General features: G+C 38.7%; 1 long non-coding RNA gene across 1 annotated transcript; it reads right to left on the bottom strand.

The window, feature by feature from the left end:
- Positions 1-898: 898 nt before the first annotated feature.
- Positions 899-13,349, bottom strand: LOC310736102. The gene is made up of 3 exons (XR_014536440.1): positions 13,236-13,349; positions 12,392-12,438; positions 899-10,637 (listed from the first exon to the last, which is right to left on the bottom strand). It is a non-coding gene; the product is annotated as an uncharacterized lncRNA (long non-coding RNA).
- Between the last annotated feature and the right edge of the window lie 10,156 nt (positions 13,350-23,505).

Genomic DNA, 23,505 nt, shown 5'->3' on the forward strand with positions numbered 1-23,505 from the left:
CTTGCTGCAACCACAAAAGGTTTTTTTTGGCAGTTTCAGTTGGTGTTGAAATGAAGATTGTGTTCAGACCTGACTGATATCACAAGAAAGTTGGAAAGCATGTGGTTAAGGTCACACGTCATAACGTAAACACATTTCCTCCAAACATAGGGTAGGCTGGGGGTTTTACAAGGCCTGTTTTTTTCATCGTCACGTCCGTTCGTGGTTCGCTGCTTGTCGAGTGCAACTGAAGACCACACTTTGCCGCAAATGTAAGACCAACAACAGGGCCTATAAACATGTCTCCCCAATGTCGTCCTATCCATTTCCTGCTCCACAACAGTGCACGAATATTTCACTCATGCATAATTAAAAGCTGGTTTGGCTCCATTAAATCGGGGAAAATAATCTCTCGGCTCATTACGGCTGTCACATTTGAACACGGACGCAGATTTTTATGCTGTATATTTGTTCTCGCTTTGAACTTAAGCAAAAAACTTTTTCTTTAATCTGATACACAGCTGTTAGTCCAGCAAACCAGTTACACTGTATGATCTCACAATATTTCTCACAATTTATTAACCATAATTGACTATAGATAATAATAGATGCTGAGATTGAGTCCAAATTCTTACTGATTCTGCTATCAAGAGCCCTGTTTAGTCATCACATCAACTAATTCGTAATATATGTACTATTTTTCACAGGGTATACTTAGTTGATAGTTATTATTCAAGAACACATTTAACATAAACAATTCTGAAATATAGTAATATATATATATATATATATATATATATATATATATATATATATATATATATATATATATATATATATATATATATATGTGCAGATCATTTTCATGCTTTTTGTTAAATTGGTAAATCCTACTGTATGTAGCAGAGTGTATGTACAGAATATAATAAACAGTCATTTTGCATTTAAAGGTTTTATATGGTAGTGCAAGAAATGAGAGCAAAACTGTGAGTTAGTTAATAAATTCAATCTGTGATATAATTAAATACTCCCATTAATGATCATTTAAAAAAATATTTTTCACTAATGTATTACCATTGATTGTCATATGACTCTTTGACAGAAACGTATTTTTATTTATTTTACTGTTGTGGTTATGATAAAAAAAAAGTAAATGCTCTGTTTTAATCAAATTTTATTTTGAAAATCTATAAAAAAACCTATAACAAATTTAAGAATAGTTAATTGGTAAGTATTAGTCATCTGGCAATGGAATTCGTGCCTAAATATTAGACCACAGGTAGGTTTCTGTATTATAACTTACGGCAAGCAACATCTACCTTATTACTATAATACACCCACTAAAACTGGCAATTACTGTGTGATTTGAATTGATTGCCATATAGTTTGGTAATTTCTTCAGTTAACATCAAAGCTGTTGAATTCTTGATTGCCATTGGTGAGAAGGTTTGATTCTCTTCTGGTTTTCTTTTTAGCAGCTTTTACTGATATTTATAATCCTGACCTGAATACTGATTATCAGAACTGGTTTTACAGTTAATAATTATGATATGTCTATAATAAATAAGTAATAAATGTTATTGTTGAAAAAAATTGCTGTGCTGTGGCCTCCTACTGTGCTTTATTTCATAATTAATGGACTCTAGCAGGTTTTGCAATGAAATTAATATGCTTTATTTAAATGGCAACACATGTGCACTCCTAATCCAAATATTACATTCCTAAATCAGTACACAAGTCAAGTCCCAAAAGAGACCCTCTCTGGAACTCTGGTCATTAAAATAAAAGTCAGCAGAAGCACTATATGCTGTAGTAGCCCAGTTTGAAGAGTATCATTTTAATGTGTTTATGTAGCCTATTTACACAAGAGATAATAAAAAAAAATCCTTTAGTCTCATAAACTCTCTCTAAAAAAGTCTCTAAAGTCAACTCAAATTGAGTCATGGTTACAAGAAACAAGTAGAAGTACTACACAAGTACTCCATCTCCTTATATTACGTTATTCTGCCTTTTGCTATCACTTTATATATTAGTGAAGGATGATGTAAACACGTAGAAATGTAGCCTGTCAAATTTTCAGTCATTTTTGATAAATGATGCAATAATAAAACAGCTCCTGGTAGTGGACTCAGGATTTTTGGATTCACGCAATAACTGGATAGAAACACAATTAAATATTAGGATATGTGACACAATATAAAGTCAAACGTGATGTGCTTGCAGCTTGTTTTGCTGACCCAGGGCACCCCAAACAATTTAGAATTTTGGAAAAACTGCCTCCTCAAGAATCTTGAAAGACACCAACTATGCTGGCACCACAGAAGACAAAAACCCACTATGAACCATGCTTCCTGGTTGTCATGGAAATGCTGAATGGACCCATATGGTGTTAACAGCACAGAGTGTTTCTCTCTGACCGGAGTTCCACCTCATCTGCATTCAAACCGCCTCCACAATATAGGTTTAGGATGCAGCCCTCCACCTGGATTTCCATAGCAACCAGCCGTATTTACTGGGTCCTTGTTTGAGGCAGGTGTGTGTCCTGGTTCTGCTTGACTGTGCTGAGGATTGTAATGAAACTTTGGCATGTTTCGGCTAAACATCAGCGGCCTGCAACTGCCTCCCTGCTCTCATCAGCACAATAACACGCTCCATTAGCACACAGCACACACAAGAGCACTGCTTAGACACACAATGTGTGGGTGGGTGGGTGGGTGGGTGTCTTTTATATGTTTATTTATTAGAAAACACAGGAAATGTGTTAACATTTTCAGTTCTTGTGCTGTTTTTTGTGAAAAGGTTTGTTTAAAATGAGACGTAGTTATCTGAAGCAAGGACATAGCATATCTTATTCATAAGATTTATGAAATATACATGTTAAAAAAGATTTTGGCCAAAAAAGAAGCCAAAAAAAAATTTTTTACCCAACACCCACATTCTCGTAAGAAAAAAGTGTAACATTCTGCTTAGCTGTAATTCTACGAAGAGAGTCTTAAAAAGCTACAACAGGATATAACATTTTCCACTGTTTTCCTCCATATATACTTACGCTAGCAAATTCTTTTGCTTCCTTTTTCTGCAGTAGTGAGACAAACGTAGCTAGTCATATGTGTCTATGTACTCGCAGGGCCTGTAAAGCCAGTTCAGGACTGCAGCACGGGGAGTGTAGGGCCACAAACAAGCCATTAATTGTATTGGGGAAGTGGCAGAGATGTTGAGAGTTACCCAAACACCTGCGCCAGCCTACACTTCACATGCACAGAGCCAGTCACAGAGGACAAAAAAGCCCTGCAGGAAGCCCAAGAAACGAAACAAATTAATCATGACCTGGAATAGTGCAATGAAAATAGACCATGAACAGAGCACTTCTAATTGAAATGTAAATTTTATGACATCATGACACTCCACAAAGTATTAAGCTAGTTAGAATTGAGTATTTATGCACAGTAAGTATGTCATCACTCCCTACTTTTCAAAGAAAAGACATAATAATGTACAGGGTAAATAAAAAGTCAGTTTTTGACATCAACACCATCTTAGTAACTGTTGACTACAAAAAATACTGCAAAATAGAGGCTAGGGCTGATTCTTTTCTAGCCGAGACTGTACATGCCAACAACTTTTTATTTACAGGTTATGTCAAATATGTAAACTTCCTGAAATAGACCCTAAGGTTGATCCTGCTTGAGGTTCATTTATTACAGCATTTATAACACATTATCACTAGTGACTGGGATTGGGAATGTGAAACACAATAGCATGCATAATAAACAATCAAAACAGAGTACGAGCCATATGAAGGGAGAAAATACAGAGCTGAATGATTTGTGTGGTTTGTTCCCAGCAATTCGCTATTCATGTGAGACACAAGACATGATTAGGATGTCGAAAGCCTTGATGTAGACCAATAGGAATCATTAATGGTATTGCGTATATGTATTTTAAATAAGTGTGTGTCATCCTCTGTGTATGTGTCATCTTCAATTTCACCAACAGCTGTCAAATCTATTTTTTTCTATCACTTTCATTTAGTATTTCTTTTTTAAATACACTCACAATAAGGACAAGCTGTATATTTGCTACATAGTGGTAATTGTGGTGCCTCACTAAACTTTATATTTGAGAGAAATATATACAAATGAGTTAATTCTTAAAATAAATTGTGTTGTGACTGCTGATATAGTAACTGCCTGGGACTGTATACTATGGTCCTTGGGAATTGACTTCACATTGCATTATGGGATTGATTTCCCATTTTGTCTGTGAGAGCTATTTGTTTACGTTAAGCAGACGATGCAAACGATGCACTTTGACAGATAATGCTGCGTGACGTGCTTAGAGAATGCTTAAAATAGCAGCCGCTTATAGGAGTACACTTTTGAAGCACACAAAAAGGTAATGTTTTCAGGAGTACGTATTCACATCCAAGGACCCACCTGAAGCAGTATTTTAGCTTTTTTTTATTATTATTGTTTTCATCTATACATGTTACATCTTTATTCCTCCATGTTTGACAGTGGGGGTGGTATTCTTGGGGTCATGTTCAGCATTTCTCTGCCTCCAAACACGGCAAACACGGATTTGATGCCAAAGAGATCAATTTTGGTCTCATTTGACCACATCACATTCTCCCAAGTATTTTTTGAATCATTCAGAGAGTGTTTACTGGAAACTTCAGATGGGCCTGTTCATGTACATTCTTGAGCAGAGAGACCTTGGTGTGTTACCAATATTCTTGGTGACTGTGGTCCAAGGTTTTTTTAAGATCATTAACAAGCTGCTCCTGTGTAATTCTGGGCTGATCCCTCACCTTTCTCAGAATAATTCTTACCCCATGACGTAGGATTTTGCATGGAGCTCCAGAACGAGGGCGATTGACTTATCTCGTATTTCTTCCATTCTCGAATTATCGCACCAACAGTGGTCTCTTTCTCACCAAGCTTCTTTCTGATGGTCTTGTAGCCAATTCCAGCCTTGTGCAGGAATTGTCCCTGATGTCCTTTGACATCTGTTTGGTTTTGCCCTTGGTGCTGGAGGGGTTTGAATGGAAGAGGTTGATTCTGTGATGGGTGTGATGGTTTATGCACATCACAAGTTGATATGAGGAGTTCTTTATTAAAGGACAGGACTAATTTGGGTGTGTGTGAGTCAGAATTCTTGATGGTTGGTAGGGGATCAAATACTTATTTCACTCGATCATATACAAATTAATTTATAATCTTTTTTTTTATTATTTTTATATTCTGTCTCTCTCTAACCCTAGAATAAACCTACCATTAAAATTGTAGACTGTTCATTTTTTTGTAAGGGGGTAAACTCACAATATCAGCAGGGGATTAAATAATTATTTCCCCCACTGTACAAATACGTGAGAAGATGATATAAAAAAATAAAGTACTTCCCACATTTTCCAGAAGACCGTTCTGTGTTTACTTGGAACAGTGTTGATGTACTGAGACATTTTACCACAAATTCTTATCTGAAACAGTTGTTCCAGCTTTGACAAGATATATAGTTTGAGCTAAAAAAAAGACTTTCACGTAATAATTCATCTAAATGTCATCTAAAAAATAACCCTGTTGCATGAACCCTTATTGGCTTCCACAATAACGGCCCTTAAATTTCTATTATTAGTGAAGGTTATTTTCCCAGTGCAAAGAAACGTATAAAAATTTTTGTCTGAAGTCTTGGTACATAAAGTACAGATGCAGTACAGAGATATGTAAAAAACAGTGGTGTGTTTTAAGAGCTTAATAGACTTGTATAATTTATTTATTATTCTATCCATTGCAAAAATTGCTTATTATTATATTTATTATTGCATCCATTTTTTTTTTGTTGGTTGTTTTTTTTGTTTTTTTGTTTTTTTTAATGGTTTATCAATGACATACATTTCACACTGTACGATTCACAGCATTGATAAAGAAATGGAGTTCTCACATTGATCCTTTTGTCGCTTTAGTAATACTGATGCCCAGGATTTGGATAGAAGCAGCAGCTCCCAGCTCGACACAAAATGTCTAATGTTCGACTTTCTCTTTTATGTGCTAGAATACTGCAGCAGCCTGATGACAGCTTGGCCTGGGTGCAATATCACATCTCTCTCTCACGTCCTTCTGTGCCAGCACTGCCAGCCATTCCACACAGTGCCAGCAAACAGACTAATCATGCTGCTCCCTTTCTCTCTCTCTCTCTCTCTCTCTCTCTCTCTCTCTCTCTCTCTCGCTCTCTCTCTCTCTCTCTTCCTCTCTCTCTCTCTCTCTCTCTCTCTCTCTCTCTCTCCCCCGCATTGTGCCATCTTCACCCAATTTTGCAAGAACCCTTCCTCTTTCAGTTCGTTGCTGTCTAGCCATGATCTAACCATAACCTCTTTCTCTCTCTCATTCTCACACAAAAACATTTCACTGCACCCAGCCAAAACAAGCCCCACTTCACCAGACACACTCCATTTTGAGACAGATAAGCCGGGTGTTTCCTTCCTATAGATATGCCTTTTTCCAGGAAAACTAGCTGGCAGGGCATCAGAGAGATCTGGCACATGCATGACTGAGATAATCGTGGCACAGTGATTACACCACTCAGCTTGGAAATAAAGAGAACATACTGCAGATAGCTGACTGATCTGCTTCTTAGAATAACTGACAAAGATGGGTTGAGGGGTCAGTTCCTGATATATCTTCTGTAATCTGAACTGCCAAGGGCTGAAGGACCAAAAGTGGCCTAGGATCAGTTTCAGTGAGTGTACAGTTCAAACAAGGCAACCATGGGAGATACTGTTCCCCTTACACATGCTGCCAGACACGTGTTGCAACGACTGTGGTGACACTGCAGTGACATTCTTTATCAGAGAGGCACAAAGTCTAAAGGGCACAATTTGGTAAAACATAGCAGGACAACCACCTTGGACAATCTGAATCATTTATTTCCTCTACATATTTTGGTATTATTCCACTCTCTTGGTTCTGCTTCGAAAAGCTTAAAGACAAACGTGTAGAGGAAAATTACTAGTTTTAAGGATGGCTGCCTTGCAAGCCAGACCTCTAGCATTTACTAGAGAGTCTGATGTGTTTTTGTTTAAAAACGCAGCCAAAAACCACATACTTTTGCAGAATGAGGTCATTTGATTGGCAAAGCAGATGACCACAGAACTTTTTTTGTAACCCAAAGGCAAACACACAGGATTATCTTGATTACTTACCACTAATGACTTTAATAAAACAATTTTTTAAATAAAACTGGATGTTGGATATTTTGTCAAGCCAGACTAAAAGCCGATTGGATAAATATTTTCCCCTGCTGTAAAACTAGTAAATGCAGATTGCAGCTTAGCATTCTGAAGCATGTGGACAGAAAAGTGCACAGACATTAAGCAATGTTGAGGACCATCTGAAGAAGATGGTAATATGTTCCACATAAAGCTATTAATGTGCTATGTTGTTTATTTAAAAACAATCTTAACTTAATGATAGAGTTTGAAGCAAGGACTTGGCTTGTGCTTACAGACAGTGCGTATTAGCTATATTACCCTCATAGATCTAGTGCAAAGCTCAACAAAAGTTAAAATGTCAGGCAATTTTGCATTTAGTATATACTTCCCTCTTTAAAGGACACGGTTATGTTTTACACACAGTAGTACACCTTCTTTTAAACCTCTTTTCTGAGGGAATGTTTACGTGACAGTTCCTCAGAGACTACACACATGACTGAACCTGTTACACACAAACCCACACATACACAAGTGACACATTTAATGGGTTATAGTGCGTGTGCTTTACTCAATCTCTTTAGATCTAGTTATCCATCTCTCTCTTTGTCTATCCATCTTCTACACTAGTTTGCTCTCCAGTGAGAGAGGGCTTATGTTAAGCCTGGACCGAGAGCGGGCGGGTCCTGGTTGTGGCAGGCTGAGCTATTTACAGCAGGATCGTGACCCCATCACTGAGGCTTTATATCTGTGCCAGTGAGTTCACACCAGCTGGGCAAAGCTTAACAACATGGTCACATGGTCTCACTGCCATCCAGCCCAAAGCCTTCAGCAATGGATGATGGGATGTGAGTGTGTGTATGTGTGTTAGAGAGAGTAAGTGAGGGGGACAAAGGACTAATCAGTGAATGGTTCTCATTTTGCTAAGCAACAGACATACATGTTTCCACAAAGGAACTTCTTTTCTGTTTGATCGGCCAATAACTTGATCAAGTGACATTACTATTAGCCTTCGCACATTCTTCATGTAAAATTGCTTTAAACAGAGCACTGTGGTATTACTAGCAAGCTAGCCTGTTTAAATAAGTTTGTCAATAGATTTATTTCTGATGTTTTTATAGCTATGCAAGTTTACAGGCAAATGTAAAAGTAATTAAAATCAGAGGTTTAATAACAAGCATATATAGAGAGATATTTGTTGCATACGGTATATTTTACACTAAATACTGCACCAAGTCAGGTTTATTGTCTTCGATTGGAGGCCACTCTGTGCAGCTGGGGACGGTTTTTAATCAACGCCTTGGGTGGTTCCATGAAATTCCAGAGTAAGAACGGGAGCTTTGAGGATGGATTTGGAATGTAGTTAACGTCAACAGTCTGCTACACTGACTCAGGACTACCGTTTGCTTCTGATCACCATCACTGCACCCCGCAACATTGTATATCTGCAATAAATGGACATTAAGTGCAACCCAGATGAGGATGGGTTTCCTCTTGATTCTGGGGCCTCTAAAGGTTTCTTCCTTATGCCATCTCGGGGAGTTTTCCTTGCCACAGTTGCCAACGGCTTGCTCATCAGGGACAAACTTACACTTATAAAGAACATATTATTAATTTTTATCACCATTATCTGTGTAAAGCTGCTTTGAGACAATGTTCATTGTTAAAAGCGCCATACAAATAAAAATTAATTGAATTAAATTGAATTATTGTATTATTTGACAGGTATTTTACATATTATCTATAAATATAACTTTTTTTTAATGTTCATGCTTTTTCAAACTCACTGTTTGGACTCTCAAAACCCATTTATTTTCAAAACACATGCAGAGATGTATACGATATACACACACAGGCATACAAAGTCCACCGGATGCCTTAAGCTTTTGGATAATCTGGCCAAATCCTCCTTCACCTTCGTCCTAAAACCCTGAGACAGCACACACATAAACACTTATACACACAGGCACACACACATCTAGCTCTTAGCAAGGGCCTGATCAAAATGGGGTGAGGTGTCACTGCATGAAATTTCCTGCTGCATTGACACCTGGGACGCAGTGCAGTCTGAACCTCAATAATGAACCAACACCAGCCCTCAAAATAGACCTGTTCTACATTCAGCACAATTGTGCCCTTCAGACACCTACTACTACACACACACACACACACACACACACACACACACACACACACACACACACACACACAAAAACCAGTCCAAACCATTAACACACATAATTGAGTGTGCTTTTTAGTTTTGTCCTTATTTTAGTGCAGAGGAGTCACGCTCTAGTCAAGGGCTTTAAATGACCCAGAAATTCTTTCCATATATTCTAGTAAGAGACCAGATATAGGACAGGAGGCTCGTGACAGTCTCAATTTTACATCTAAGCTAGTTTGTCACTGAATGAATCACTTGGCTCACATCTTAGTGGACTAGTGCTCAGATGATGAAATTTTCCAGGGATGTGGAGCATAGATTGCTGCTGCAGTCCTAGGCATTTGTGAACTACAGAAACCAAAGCTGAAAACAGAAGAGGGAAAAAAATTGTTTTTAATTTAAATAGACCGCTGATGTGGAAAGGCCGCGTCCCACTATTTACATGGAGGGCTGATCATTAAAGCCAAAGGATGCTTTTGGTCTCATGAGAGGTTGCTGTGTCTTTTTTAAGTCAGCCGTCTAGGGCTGAGCAGTAAAGGAGGCAAGCCTTAACACGATTCCACTGGCCTCTCTTTCTCTACTTTCCTCGCCCTCCCTCCCTCCCTCCCTCCTTCTCTCTCTCTCTCTCTCTCTCTCTCTCTCTCTCTCTCTCTCTCTCTCTCTCTCTCTCTCTCTCTCTCTCTCTCTCTTTTCTCATCTCTTGCAATCTTTCATCCGATACGCTCCAACTACTGTTTTTCAAAGAGCCCTGAAAGTAGGACACAAACTTTAGGATGAGGGAGAGTGAGAGACTTTCTCACACACGCACACACACACACACACACACACACACACACACACACACACACACATACAAGAATGAGCGACATAATTAAAGTATAGCATATGACATCACAGATGTTCTGAGGAAATAGATGAAACAATGCTTAAATAGAATTCATTCGAATTTCTCTGCCTAACGTGCGAGCAACATCACCCATCTTTCTTTTAGCAATATTTCTACCATCATATCAAGGTTTTTTCTATTCTGCAGTAAGACTAAGATAAGATTAGGTTGCTTGAGGGCAACAGGACTTCTGGCACTGTTAGCCCAGTGTGGCAGCTCTTATCAGGAGTAGGAGGAAGGTGGCTTTAGCTATGATGAAGCATGAAGATAAGATAAGGCTGAGGCCAGAGAGTCACATGGCCACCTGATTCATGTCGTCTGCAATCAGTAACCCATTGGCTGCTGTGTCTCCTAGAAATCCATCATTCTGCAGCATTGCAGTCTGGGAGAGCTCCTTTAGATCTCTAAGCAAAATCAAAAAACAATCTTGGAACGTTTAACTGTGACACAATAACAATTTCTCCCCAAAAACATCATCAATGAGAAATGTCAGTCAGGCTTCAAATGTATATAGTTGAGAAAGTCTCAATAAATATTGTTAAGGATTTCTTTTGTTATTTTGGTACTCAGGCCTGACATCCACATACTGCCTGGACATGGATTAGATTGGGATTTTCCACATATTTGATAAATTTGTTTAAAGAAAGCACAATGTGTTGGGGTATTCCTCAAGGATCAGTATTAGGGTCACTCTGTATATTCACTCTGTTAATGTTGCCACTTGACATTAGACTGGTCTTTTACTTTAAAAAACATAAAAAACACACACAAATAAGAGTACCGGTGTATAATAAAACAAATTAAACACTAATTAATCTTTTGATAAATAAAAAAGGTATGCTGTTAAAAATAGCTGGATCATGTGATGTGGTTCAGAATGTGGTTCAGGAGTTTTATTTCTCATACAGTATAACACTATAATTTGCCAATGTATAGACATTTTATTTTTAGATTTTTTTTCCCAGCTAGGTTTAGTCTTATGGACATCCACAAAAATGTTTGTTCCTGTACAAACATTTACTCCCTCACAGTTTCTATTATTCTCTTCCTTTAAGTTAATAAGAAGGAAACTGGAGCTTGTTGTGTTACTGCGATGAGATATCTATCTTCCTAATATCTGTTTGTTATTAGTGTTAGTGTTAGTTTTATATGGCATCCCTTGCCATACAAGAGCCTGTAAATTTGTTATTACTATAGAATTATAATGTATGTGAATGTAGTGCTGTAGTATAAAATCATTTGCTAATATTTATTAAAAAAAATTAGTGTGAAAAGCAAAAAACTACTATGCCATAGAGGGAAATTAAGTAGTAGATTCTCTGCTTTACAAAAGAAATGTTATCAGAGCGAGGTAAAGCAGTGTGGCCTAATCAAATCTGAAAGGACATGACAGGGAGCTGATTTACAGATGGCTGGTGAACAGGAGCATATTAATATCCACACAGGACTCTCTAGATAAGCATCAGTTAATATTATAACATGAGGGGGGAAATCTGTCGTTTATTAGATTCTTGCGTCACAATCACAATAGCGAAGAAACTTCACATGCCCTTTTTTGTGTAGAGATATCTGTGAGGATCAAAAAGTCTTCATATAGCCATTAATGATGAGTTCTGGACTCCATTTCTAAACACAAGGCTTCCTTTAAACTCGCCCTGGGACTGGAGATAAGAATCATGGTTTAGCTAAATCTGACATTTCAGGCCAAGATGCTATCATAAAGGACACAGGGAGCAATATATTAACAATGGGTATCACAAGAAAATAAACCAATAACACAAGTGGAGAAATAAATGGCTGCAATTCAGAGTTAGTATTAGCTAATATGTTCTGCCGTAGGTTTAGCTTTCGGAGGTCTTTCTATAATCTCTCCAATGGATGTTTTTTTTTTCTCAGGCGCTGGAGTTGTTTTAGATACGGACAGTTTTGTATATATATATATATATATATATATATATATATATATATATATATATATATATATATATATATATATATATATATATTTATTTATGTGTGTGTTTTCTTGTCGCCATGATGATTATTTATAGTGGGAGTGCTGTGACACCTTTGGGAAGTTGTTTGCCCCAGCTGCAGCCAGCGCTGAAAGCTCAGTATTTGCTTGGTGTGTGTATATGTGTGTGTCCATGAGCCTTACTTATGGGACTTGGGGACTAAAAGCACCAGCCTATCCTCCATCTTTCACTGCAGTGTCCAATATAAAGAAAGAAAGAAGGAAAGAAAGAAAGAAAGAAAGAAAGACACTTTGAAAGCTGTCTTCCATTTACATTATAATAATCATGTTGCTAAAGGACTTCTAAGTGATTTCTAAACTGCCTTTAAAACAGAATTGTAAAATGTGTTGGTATTAATATAAAGTATATACAAGTATATAATTTAGCTGCCGCTTCTTTCAGCTGGTGCTTTTAATAAATCAGTTGCCTTTTTTTTTCATTTCACGCAGGCATGTGTCTGATTATTACCTGACATCACATTGATAATAGACAGGACTGGTGCTGGCCATGAGATGTTTGTGCGCAACAAACTCAGGTTGTCATGGCTGCACATCCTCCCGGTAGTGGAGGGCCCCGTGTCTGTTTTTAGAGTCTTTGGATGGGAGTTAATTCTATTAATGAAGCTGAAGAGGCAAACGTAATAGTTTTTGTAAACTCTAAAGACTCTTTCATCACTGGTTCTATTAATGCTAGTTCTGTGGTCATGACTTCATCTGGTATATGAGGGATATGCAACAAAACTAATTGTATCTGTACAGTTAGTTTTTAGTGCTCTAAAAATGTAGATTCTTATATTTAAACCAGAAGGGTATTTTTTGTTTATTAATTATGAATAAGTTCACTATGCTCCTGGAAACACTAGAAACTGTATAATTGATCTTAGCTACAGATGTGTGTGGGGCTGTGTTTTTTATTTCTATCATCACACTCATGCAGTTATTAATTTTCTGTTTGCACCTGACCAAAATATTTTCCCATGCTTCATACCTGAATGCTTGCTAATTTCCACATGAATGTTATATGGCCTTCATATCATATTTTGTATGTTTTGGTCCTCATCCCTTAAAGCACATGCACAACTGTCTCCACCAGATGCATTGTGAACAAAAAAACAATACAAAACATCATATGCCTTCAAATCATATTTGCTTCTGCTTAGAATTCATTATCTGTTCTTTCTAAATAATGTATTCACATTGTGTTAAATTCCTAAACTAGATAAAAGGAAATAACAGGATCAAATTATACATTTCTTACTGGGTGAGCATACTAATAGTGTGTTGTGCTTGTGAATTCATGCGTGCATGCACTTGAACACTTGCTGTTTGAGTTGTTAGACCTGTGTGAACACTGTTGCTAGGCAACTGTGAAATATAAATGAACAGAACTTAGCTAATGCTTGGCTCTTCTGATACAGCTAGCTAGCTAGCTAAGATGTTGCTGTGAGGTGTTACACAGACAGTGTAAAGGAATTTAAAATAATGTTTTGGAGGACTACTGCAAAAAGACTCCATGTGAATAAAATTACAATTTGATACACGTAACATTACAGTGGTTATATAACATAAGCTCTGTTACATTAAGCTTTCTTTTTGTTAATGACAGACTGAAGCCAGAGTTGTGTATGGTTGCTAATCTAACATCAGTCAAGTTTAAGTAGAGCTCTTAAATTTGTGGAAACAGGTGCCAAAACCCAGAAACCAGGAAACCAGGGGACTGTAATAGTATGCGTTAAAAGATCTGCTGTACTCTCTCTCTCTCCTGTCCTACCTGTAATCTTTCCTCAACCATTTTATCATGAAAAGCCTGGGATTTCCAACATTAATCCTCTTTGTAGCTTCAAAAAGCAATAATGAGAAGTTGAGGCTTCTCCTCCCTCCTTTTCATTACAATAATGGTGGCAAAAGGCTATGTGTTCTGCCTGGCTCTCGGGTGGATGACATCAGCTTGGCAGCCACGTTTCCACAGTAAAAAATCACCACAAGCAATGAAGAACAATCTTTTTCTCTGTTTGTTCTGATGTAATTACACAGCACTGTAAGAGTGGCCTGATGCTAATATACTATACAAAGTAAAACAAAATTACAAATAAATAATTGCAAAAAATGATTATCCAGTAGAGCATATTGAATCAACAAGTAGCTCGGTGTTAACCCACTAGCTGGCTAAGCTGCAGCAGACCCACATTATGGGTACTGTAACATGGTACAGTTTTTCACTGAATGTTGTTTTGTTGTTTTTTTGTATAATTAGAATTAAACATAGAACATGGTCTTTTTAACAACTTCTTGGTTCTAATGGGTGCGTGTTTTAAAGTGTGGATATTATGTGGCCCAACTGTCATGTTGAATCAAGTCCAAGAACCCTACAAAAGAGTTAGGTGTAACTGAATTTATTTCATTAATTTAACTGTAGCGCCTGTTCAAACAAAAGTACATTCAAGTACAGGCAAAAAAAAAAAGAAAAAAGAAAAAAAGAAAGGAGTGCAAATCTTCCTATTCATGGGAACTGATTACATAAATACATGCCACAGTAGGGAGGGGTAGCATGAGTATCAGTGCAACAATAAATTTTCCCTTCTTACATGCAGACACAGGCTGGAGTGCGTAAGCGTACACATTCACACACACAAAGACACGCACTCTGATCAATCACAGGATGGGAGTTTAACAACATTGCGAGATTCCTCCCACTTCCCCTTTCAGTTCTGCTGGGAATGACATCATCATGGGGGAAACGCCAGTTGTGTTTTGTTTTGCATTAAATCAGGCTTTGCTCTCTTACAGAAGACAAAATGGCAAATCATTGTGAATAGTGCTAATAGCACATATAGCACCAATGACCAGCATACTACATGTAACTACAATCTGCAAGTAGAGTCAGCTCCAGAAATATTGGCAACCTTCAAGTGAATGGAAAAATGTTCAATTCATCCAAACACATACTTTAAACTGGAACATATCCTGGGGGGAGGGGGGATATTCTTATAGTATAAACATGTGTTTTTTCTACATGCAAAATCCATTGTCATCCATCAACCGTTGTAAGTTATACACTTATGTTTACATATTTTAAGAATTTTCATCAAGGGCACCAATAATTCAATTATCAACTTATATTCTGTGTAGTAAATGGCATTTGTGTTGTTTGCATTATTTGTTTAGTAGGAATGGTTGTCTTCATAATGCACAGTGTGAGTGTGTGTGTGTGTGTGTGTGTGTGTGTGTGTGTGTGTGTGTGTGTGTGTGTGTGTGTGTGTGTGTGTGTGTGTGTACTCAAACTCATGAGGGTTGCTGAGCTGGCAGACAGACAGTTTTCCCTGTTAAAACACGACAGGATGTTTCCAGGAACCCAGATCCCCCCCCCCCTCCCGCTTTCTGTCTCCGTCTCTCTTTCTTTCCATGAGCCTCTGTTAAAACTCAGCTAGCTTTAGCCAGGTGAAATGTTCCTCCAAAACGCCTGACTGCCAAACACTGGAGGGAGCTCATAAGGAACAGATCTGTATGTACTCGTCACATATTGCACATACAGAAAGAAAGATTTGGAGTGCGAAGAATAACCAATTAAAGATAGTATGAAGTCTGAGGTGCAGAAATAAGAGGAGAAAACACTTATGTAATCGAAAGATACCGTTTTCATTTCCATTGAAACGTCATAACATTCATTAAAATTCTGAGTGTGTGTGTGTGTATATGTGTAAAAAGGGTAGGTCACTGATCCCTCATGTCAAGGCCGGTGCCAAACACTGCCCTTCCCCTCTGCTTAGTCAACGTGTTGCCTGTAGCTCTGAGCGAGAGTCTCATCTCAAGTTTCTCCTGCCTTTGCCTTTAAATTTGCCTCGACCTTAGTTCAGGTCACAAGTCTCAAAGTCGAATGAAGCGTCCCTGATGGCTTCAGCAGACGCTGGGACACCTGATCTACTTCTATAAATCACCGCCTTCTGGGGAAATGAAGTAGTCCAGTGAGCCTGAGCTCAGCTAGTGAAATGTGACGCTGTGACGGGGCCCGCATGCTCGGGTCAGATGCCACAACGTTCTGACAGGCCCACAACAGCTAAATATAACACACTCACCAAGGACACTGGGTAATGAGAACAGAGCCAGTACATTTCTGAATATGTGCACAGAGACACCTCCCATACACAAATCCAACAATAGCAAGCACTAAGACCCTTCTGAAGAAAAACAGTTATGCTCTGTCAGTCACCTTTGCAACAAAACTGAACTTAAATGTAGTCTAAATATGCATAAATAACATGGCTCATGGTTAAATAAGAATGTACAGCAATCATGTACACATGTAATGTGAAATAAAATAAGCTTAATCAAAGGGAAATTTGGGAGCAACATAAAATTCCATCATAAGAGGTGAATATTTTTTTATATAACTAACGCACTGAAAAAGATTACTGATTACCAGGTACACATTTATTTTACAAGCTGAATTTATGCACACAATTTACAAATGCACATTTCTTTGAAGGTACATGCTTGCCGGCGTGTCTATAAAACTGTTATTGTTAGCAAAAATACATAATTGTGTTGCTGAAACAGATGACATATAAATCCATCTTCATGGCTACTCTTCTGTTAGGACAATTGGAAGACAATTTGCTGAGACTGGCATAACCGAAACAAATATTTCTTTTTTCAACTGTACTGAGAAAACAAGTGAAAATAAGTTCACTTATAATACAATTCACTTCAGGCCCAGGGGCAGTTGGGTAAAAAAATAAAAATTGTTTATGCACATCACATTTTGAAAAACTATTTCAAGATTTATTTAGTTAAAAGTGTTTGGAAGATTTCCATAATAAATCCTTTCTTAGAAGGAACTACTTTTTGCAGATGTAAGAATTTGTGGTTACGTTTTTACCAATGTAGTCAGCATAGTTCTAGATGAACATGGAACTGTCTGACAAGGAAAGGGAAAGCACGAGTAACTCAGAATGACATTTACTGAAAAAATATTGCCTAAATTTTGAAAAGGACTTTTTTTTTCATTACACGTAACAATTGTCTGTTCATATACAGGCAAATATGAGGAAATTCCTATCTTTGGTCATCACAAATAGTACAGACAATAGTAGAAAGAAATTCATTTGTAAAAAATGCATATTTTTTAATAGTTTTTAATAACAGGTAAGGAGATTAAACAATCAGTCTTCAAATGTGCTGTGCTTATTTGAGCTACTTTTTACACTCTGACAGGTCCCTTATTATACTAATGCTCATGTTCTATGAAACATACACACAAAATAAAGATATTAAACATTGTTTTGAACGAGTTTTGCATGTAAACATGGCCACTGTCCAAAGTTTAAAAAAATCAAGCTTTAAGAGCCATTACTTGGCGTGAACATTTTGTGACACTCCTATGCCAGCATAACTAAGGTGAGGCATCCTGATAGACAGCTCTTGAAATACCAGCACTCTCCATGACTCTATTTAAAGCCGAGTGCTTTAGACTGGCTCTAAAGGCCACAGGGATAACAGATGTGATGATGTGCTTCTGAAACCCTTCCTCGATATCTGACACCATAGAATAGAGCAGACATCACGGCAGCACTTGCAGTCATCAGCCAACTGACCACTCAGACTAGAGTGTAGACCTAAAGATGGGTAATATTTCCAGTGGGAATATGGTTAGGGAGATCTTATAAATGGTTTAGTGATGCTGGCAAGATGTGCTGGTAACACTTCTTGTCTGTGGCCTGGATACTGAAGTGAGTATGTGCGATTAAACTATATACGTGTGTGCCGCCAAAATAGCATATCCAAACCTTAAGGCAGGGGGTGAAAATGGGCAGTGGTGATGAGGAATGAATAGCCTCTAGCTTCTGTCTCCTAAACACTCACACAAACATAATACCCTCATCCCTGCAGCTATATTTAACCTCATTCCACACTAGAACATACCACCCACATCTCCCTTCACACAGGCAAGCACGAGAGCAATGGATGGTCTTCCATGTCACTCCACAGTAACTGACACATAAGTCCGGAGTTCACATGGTGCTACGAGGGCAGGCATTCTTTACCTAATGTCACAGTCACACCGTCATCACTGGCTTATATTTCACACTCAGGTTGCTTCAGAGGTCACACCCAGTTATTTTCGAGCTAATAAATTCAGTCATTGTGTTATGATTTTATTAATGATCCTCATTAACTTGAAAGAAGATTCCTCCCTATACATAGCAGGCTTTTTTTGGGTTTTGTTGAGGCAGGAGGACGGATATAAAACACTCTTCATTCCTGTTTTATCATTCCAACCTGCCATTCACAATGCTGTCTTGTACCTGCCCTGTCCAGTCTGTGGGTACATGTGTACGTGAGTAAGAGTGCTGGCTCACAACTACATTTCTGCACTGACAACGTTGTCATACTGTCAATATACGGCATACCAAAATCTCAGCGGATCAGACAGCTAAACTTTCCTGAAGCAGGTGCTACCAAAACTTCTGTAAGCTATCTGCCCTGAAACTGTGCCAGTTATGAAAATATCTCAATAGCACACACACATACACACGAGTATACTCATAATCTCATACACTCCAAGACTCTCTTTGCTCTTGGCAGGGTGCCTGCTGGATTTCAACGTTCTCTTGTGCAGAAATGCTCCCTCCCATTCCAGCATATCCTGCTTGGCTTGGCCAACAACTTTCCATGCAGCATGACACCGGATCGTTTTCTTCCCACACACGCCTGCCTGCTAGCAGGGGGGGGAGGAGAAATGTTGCCTTTTCTACCCTTACTATTACTGAATCCCAGATGTGTGCACAAACAAAGAGGGAGGGGGGAATTCACATGTTCCCTGTACCCTTCGTCAGCAGTATGTTATTAACATTTCTCTTTGTTTGGGAACATGAGAGGAGGCGCGGACCACGTGTTTCGGGACTCAGTCCAGCACATTCTTCTGAGAAATAGTCAGTCTGCATGTGGCTGGATGTGGACAGGATGTTAGACACACCACATATTTTAGCGATAGCTTTGTTCCAAGTCTGGGTTTGGAGTGAAAAAGGAATTGCAAATAGGGACGTTCGCATTATTCAGTCAATTTAACCCTCATGGTTGGTGTTTTAGTAAAGTGCTGGCATGCTAAATAAAATGATGCTGCTACCATTATGTAGCATTTCCCTTAGACTAATTGAACCGAGTTAGGAATATAAGATACAGAAAGAAGTATAGTACAATACCTAGCACATTACGCCTTAATATTTTAAAAACAGAGAAAAAAAAGGGGAAGAAAATAAAGAAACAGAGATGCTGTTTGATCTTTTGGGATACAGCTAGCACATTATTTACTGTGGCATGGTTATATAAGTATGAGTTATGACTCTGTGCTGCAAACTCAGTCAGTTTGTCTATTATCCCTTTTTTCTCATCTCTCCTCTCGTCCTCTCGTCCTTCGTCCTTACTCTAAACTAAGAGGCAATGTTGAATACCACACTGCTCTAACTGGAGGACATGTTGTCCAGGGCTAAACAATAAGCGGCTCATATTTGTACTGTATGTGGTTGACTGCCAGGAAAATCATCCAACTTTAATTGCTCCCAGATCGAAACTGTGGAAAATAGGCCAGCTTTGCGAAGCCAACATGAAAGAGGCAAAGAAATCTCCACTTGCAAATGTGCAGAAACAAAATATACATCAAGTTGAGACTTGTCGGAAATGCAGTTGACAACAATACTCTGGGTTGGCAGTTTTGAGCTAAAGAACCAACTGTAAAAAAAGCCCAAAGACTGGCCGCAGCTGCAGCTAGTTGGGTTCATGTCAAAACCTGATGTTCCCTCCTGCCTTTCTTTGTGCTGTGTGCAGAGAACCCGCCTTTTTTCTTTATCACATCAGCTCATCAGCTGATCCCAATCCCTTCTCTCCCTCAGCAATGGCTGTCTTGCACACAAAAGCCTTCTCTGTCTGCCTACACCCCCCTCATCCCCCCCCCCCTCCGTCCTCTCGCTCCCTCACTCCCTTTTTCTGTCGAGATCTGTTTTTGTGCTCTTTTGTTTTTGTTCCTCTTCGCCTCGTCTCGTTTTTCTCTCCCTCCCTTTGCCGCCGCTTACTGCTCGCTCCAGTTTTTTTCAGCACATTTGACAGCGATCCAGCACCTGAAAGAAAACATTCCGACGATTGCGAGCGCGAGCTGTCTCGTTTTTCACGTTGAGGACAAAAAAGGCATGCTCATTTCCATTTCACAGAAAGAAAGAAAGAAAGAAAGAAAGAAAGAAAGAAAGAAAGAAAGAAAGAAAGAAAGAAAGAAAGAAAGAAATAGGGTGTGAAAAAAAAAGACAGACACTGTACTTTGTGATGATTTCATCTATCATGTGAATTGCAGCCTACTGCGATTCCTGCAGGCCCCTTTTTGACATTGCACGCTAAAAATAGAGCAGTGTGGCATCGTGGCAGGACGAGAGGGCATTAATCATGCAAGAGAAGAATACATTCCTCTGGTTACTTCTCAATCAACTCCCCCTCCATTCCCTCCGCCTTCAGCTCTGGAAACCCTTGAGAAGGGAAGAAGCGGGTTAAAAGGGGTTCATATGTCTGCCAGTCTGACATTCTGCAAAAAGAGAAATCAAACAAACAATAGTCATACATATCACAGCAAAGTAATCAAACTGTGCAGTGTCGAACTTCATGAGCAAGGCCTGTTTCTCAGAAGTAAGCATGTAAGTGGGGGTGAAGGCCAGATGAAACAAGGTCCCTTCACGAACTGGGATAACAAAGGTGCTTGCCTTCATCTGTGTCCTATTAAACTGAACATTTGGATCCTCGCGAGATCAAAGATGGAGCCCGTGGGGTCCGGACAGAGAGATAGATATGAAGGCTTCAATTGAGATCAGCTGTTGCATGCCTATTGCACTAGCAGCTGTGGGTTGGGGGGGGGGGGGGGGGTTGCGCAGTTTCTGAAATATATATGAAGATGATCCCATAGACCTGCAGGGCATGAATGAATGTTGAATACAAACAGAGAAAATCCAGCCTTTCTTCTTGAAAGAGTGGAAAGTCATCCTTAAAAATCAATAGTTAAAAGCACTGTTTAGAGATAAGACACTATAATAAGACAGAATGCATCGATGACTACAATGAACTGTCTTTTTTATAGTAGCAAATTTCTAAAGACATTTTTGCATCTAAAGACCAAAAGATAATTCAAACCAGATGCAACTGTTTTAATTAAAGGTTTCTTTATAGTGTATTTTGGCCAAAGGCTCAATCTGACCAGGACTCTCAAGGAGGAACAATGCTACTAATGTTAAAAACCTCATGACTCGAACCAAAATAGAACTAACCGTAAATCCTGTTCTGCATTCCTTTCTCTTTCTTTTTTGGTTTTAGAAAAAGCCCTTGTCCTTGTTCCCAATCAGCAGTGACCTGCTTTTGCCTTTATGTTACAGCTTTCCATTAGCCCACTGCCTGCTGGAGCGAACATGAGCAAAACAGAGAACTAAAGGAAGACTAATGACAGGGGAGTGAAAATAGATAGTCACCTAAATAAGGTGTCATGTGGAGTTATATATATAGAGCTCTGCTGCAAGTGAGAAACTGCAAAAGTAAGAAAAAGGGGAGAGAGAGAGAGAGAGAGAGAGAGAGAGAGAGAGAGAGAGAGAGAGAGAGAGAGAGAGAGAGAGAGAGAGAGAGAGAGAGAGAGAGAGAGAGAGAGAGAGAGAGAGAGAGAATAATTCTTTCTTTCCTACAATTAACGTTTATATCAGTCCTGAATTAACATCTTACCCAGCCTCCAGCCCATTCTTCTATCTCTTGCTTTAATTCTCACCAAGCTGATTAAATCAAAGTCTACATTCATTTTCCATTTAAATGGAAAAAGCCAAACTCATCTGCTAGACATATACACAGCTCTCCCTTCTTCCCACACTCTTAATCTATTTTCCCCACTGGCTCCATCTGACATGTATTCCACATGTTACCACAGAGCACCTAACTTATAACACCACACACACCTTTGGCCCAGAGGCCTTGCAATACCACTGCAATACTGCATTTCACCTTCTTTGAAGCAGCGTCTTGTAAATGCATTCTTCTTTAAACTAGTTAATGGTTCATTAAAAGGGTTGAACTTGATAAGATTGTGCTGAATGCCTATTCATCTTCCCGGCCTAACAATATGCCTTATGCCTCTGCACATGAAGTTTGGACTTTGCCTCCATAACAACCCCTTTTATATCACAGGCAGCTGTCCAGAGGCTATTCCATGCCTGGGTTCAAGCTTGTGTTCTTACTGATTGATCAGCAAGGTCAAAAGTCGAGTGTTTGTGTCAATAAGCCTTGTGTGAAATGGTAAAAAGAGCTAGAAAATTAAGTTTCAAGACATCCAAAGTAAATTACTTTCCTTTCACCAATAACGGAATGCTATTGTGCTGCTTAAAATAACATGATTTTATATTGAGTCAACTATTTAAAGAACAAATTCAGACCTTGCAATCTTTCTTTTTAAAAACCTAAAGACGATTATGGAAAATGACTCCTTTTCGAGACTTTTACAGTAGGCACAAAAACATGGAAAGGGCCATTGTATACAATTGTGTAAAAAAAAAAAAAAAAAAAAAAAACAAGAAAAAAAACCCCAACATATCGTAAATTTCAATCCTGACTCAGCTTTTAAATGTTTACCAGTCACTGAATCTTGAATGTCAACAGCAATCTTTAATATTTAACAGCTTCAGACCCCACCTTCTCTTGTCTTGCCAATTTTAAAATCTTATAAGGAAAGTCTGGAAAAGAAAGCAATGAAATAGGCCAAGCAGGAAAAGCACTCCAAGCAAATAGTAAGATTGGGATAGTTTGTGAGTTTGTTCTTGCCAAAGCTGACCATTTACAGAACCTTCATACTGCCAAACCACCACACCCATGGCAGCAGAGAAAAGAGGCAGCCAGAGTGCAAAGGACTGCTCTGCTTTTGAAAAACACTAGAGATTGTGCAACAGTTGTCAAACAGAACCCACAGAAAGGCCTGTTACACATTAACAAATGAGGTCAAGAAGCAGTTCCTCTGTTCCCCCCCTCCCACCCACATCTTCTCCTCTCATCTCTCATACTCTATCCTTTGGTCTTTGCTTCCTTCCACCCATTCCTCCCCCATGTAGCAGAAAATGAGGCTCGTGCTGGGTGGGATATTTCATTACAAAGCATTCATTTTACACATCTAAGTAAGACCCTGTAAGTACCCCCTCACAGTATGATGGAAAGCCCTGCGCCACGTGCACCAGAAAACCCCATCTTAAAAAATGGCACTC

This window comes from Silurus aristotelis (assembly GCF_946808225.1).
Source record: "Silurus aristotelis genome assembly, chromosome: 13".
NCBI classification, from domain to species: domain Eukaryota; kingdom Metazoa; phylum Chordata; class Actinopteri; order Siluriformes; family Siluridae; genus Silurus; species Silurus aristotelis.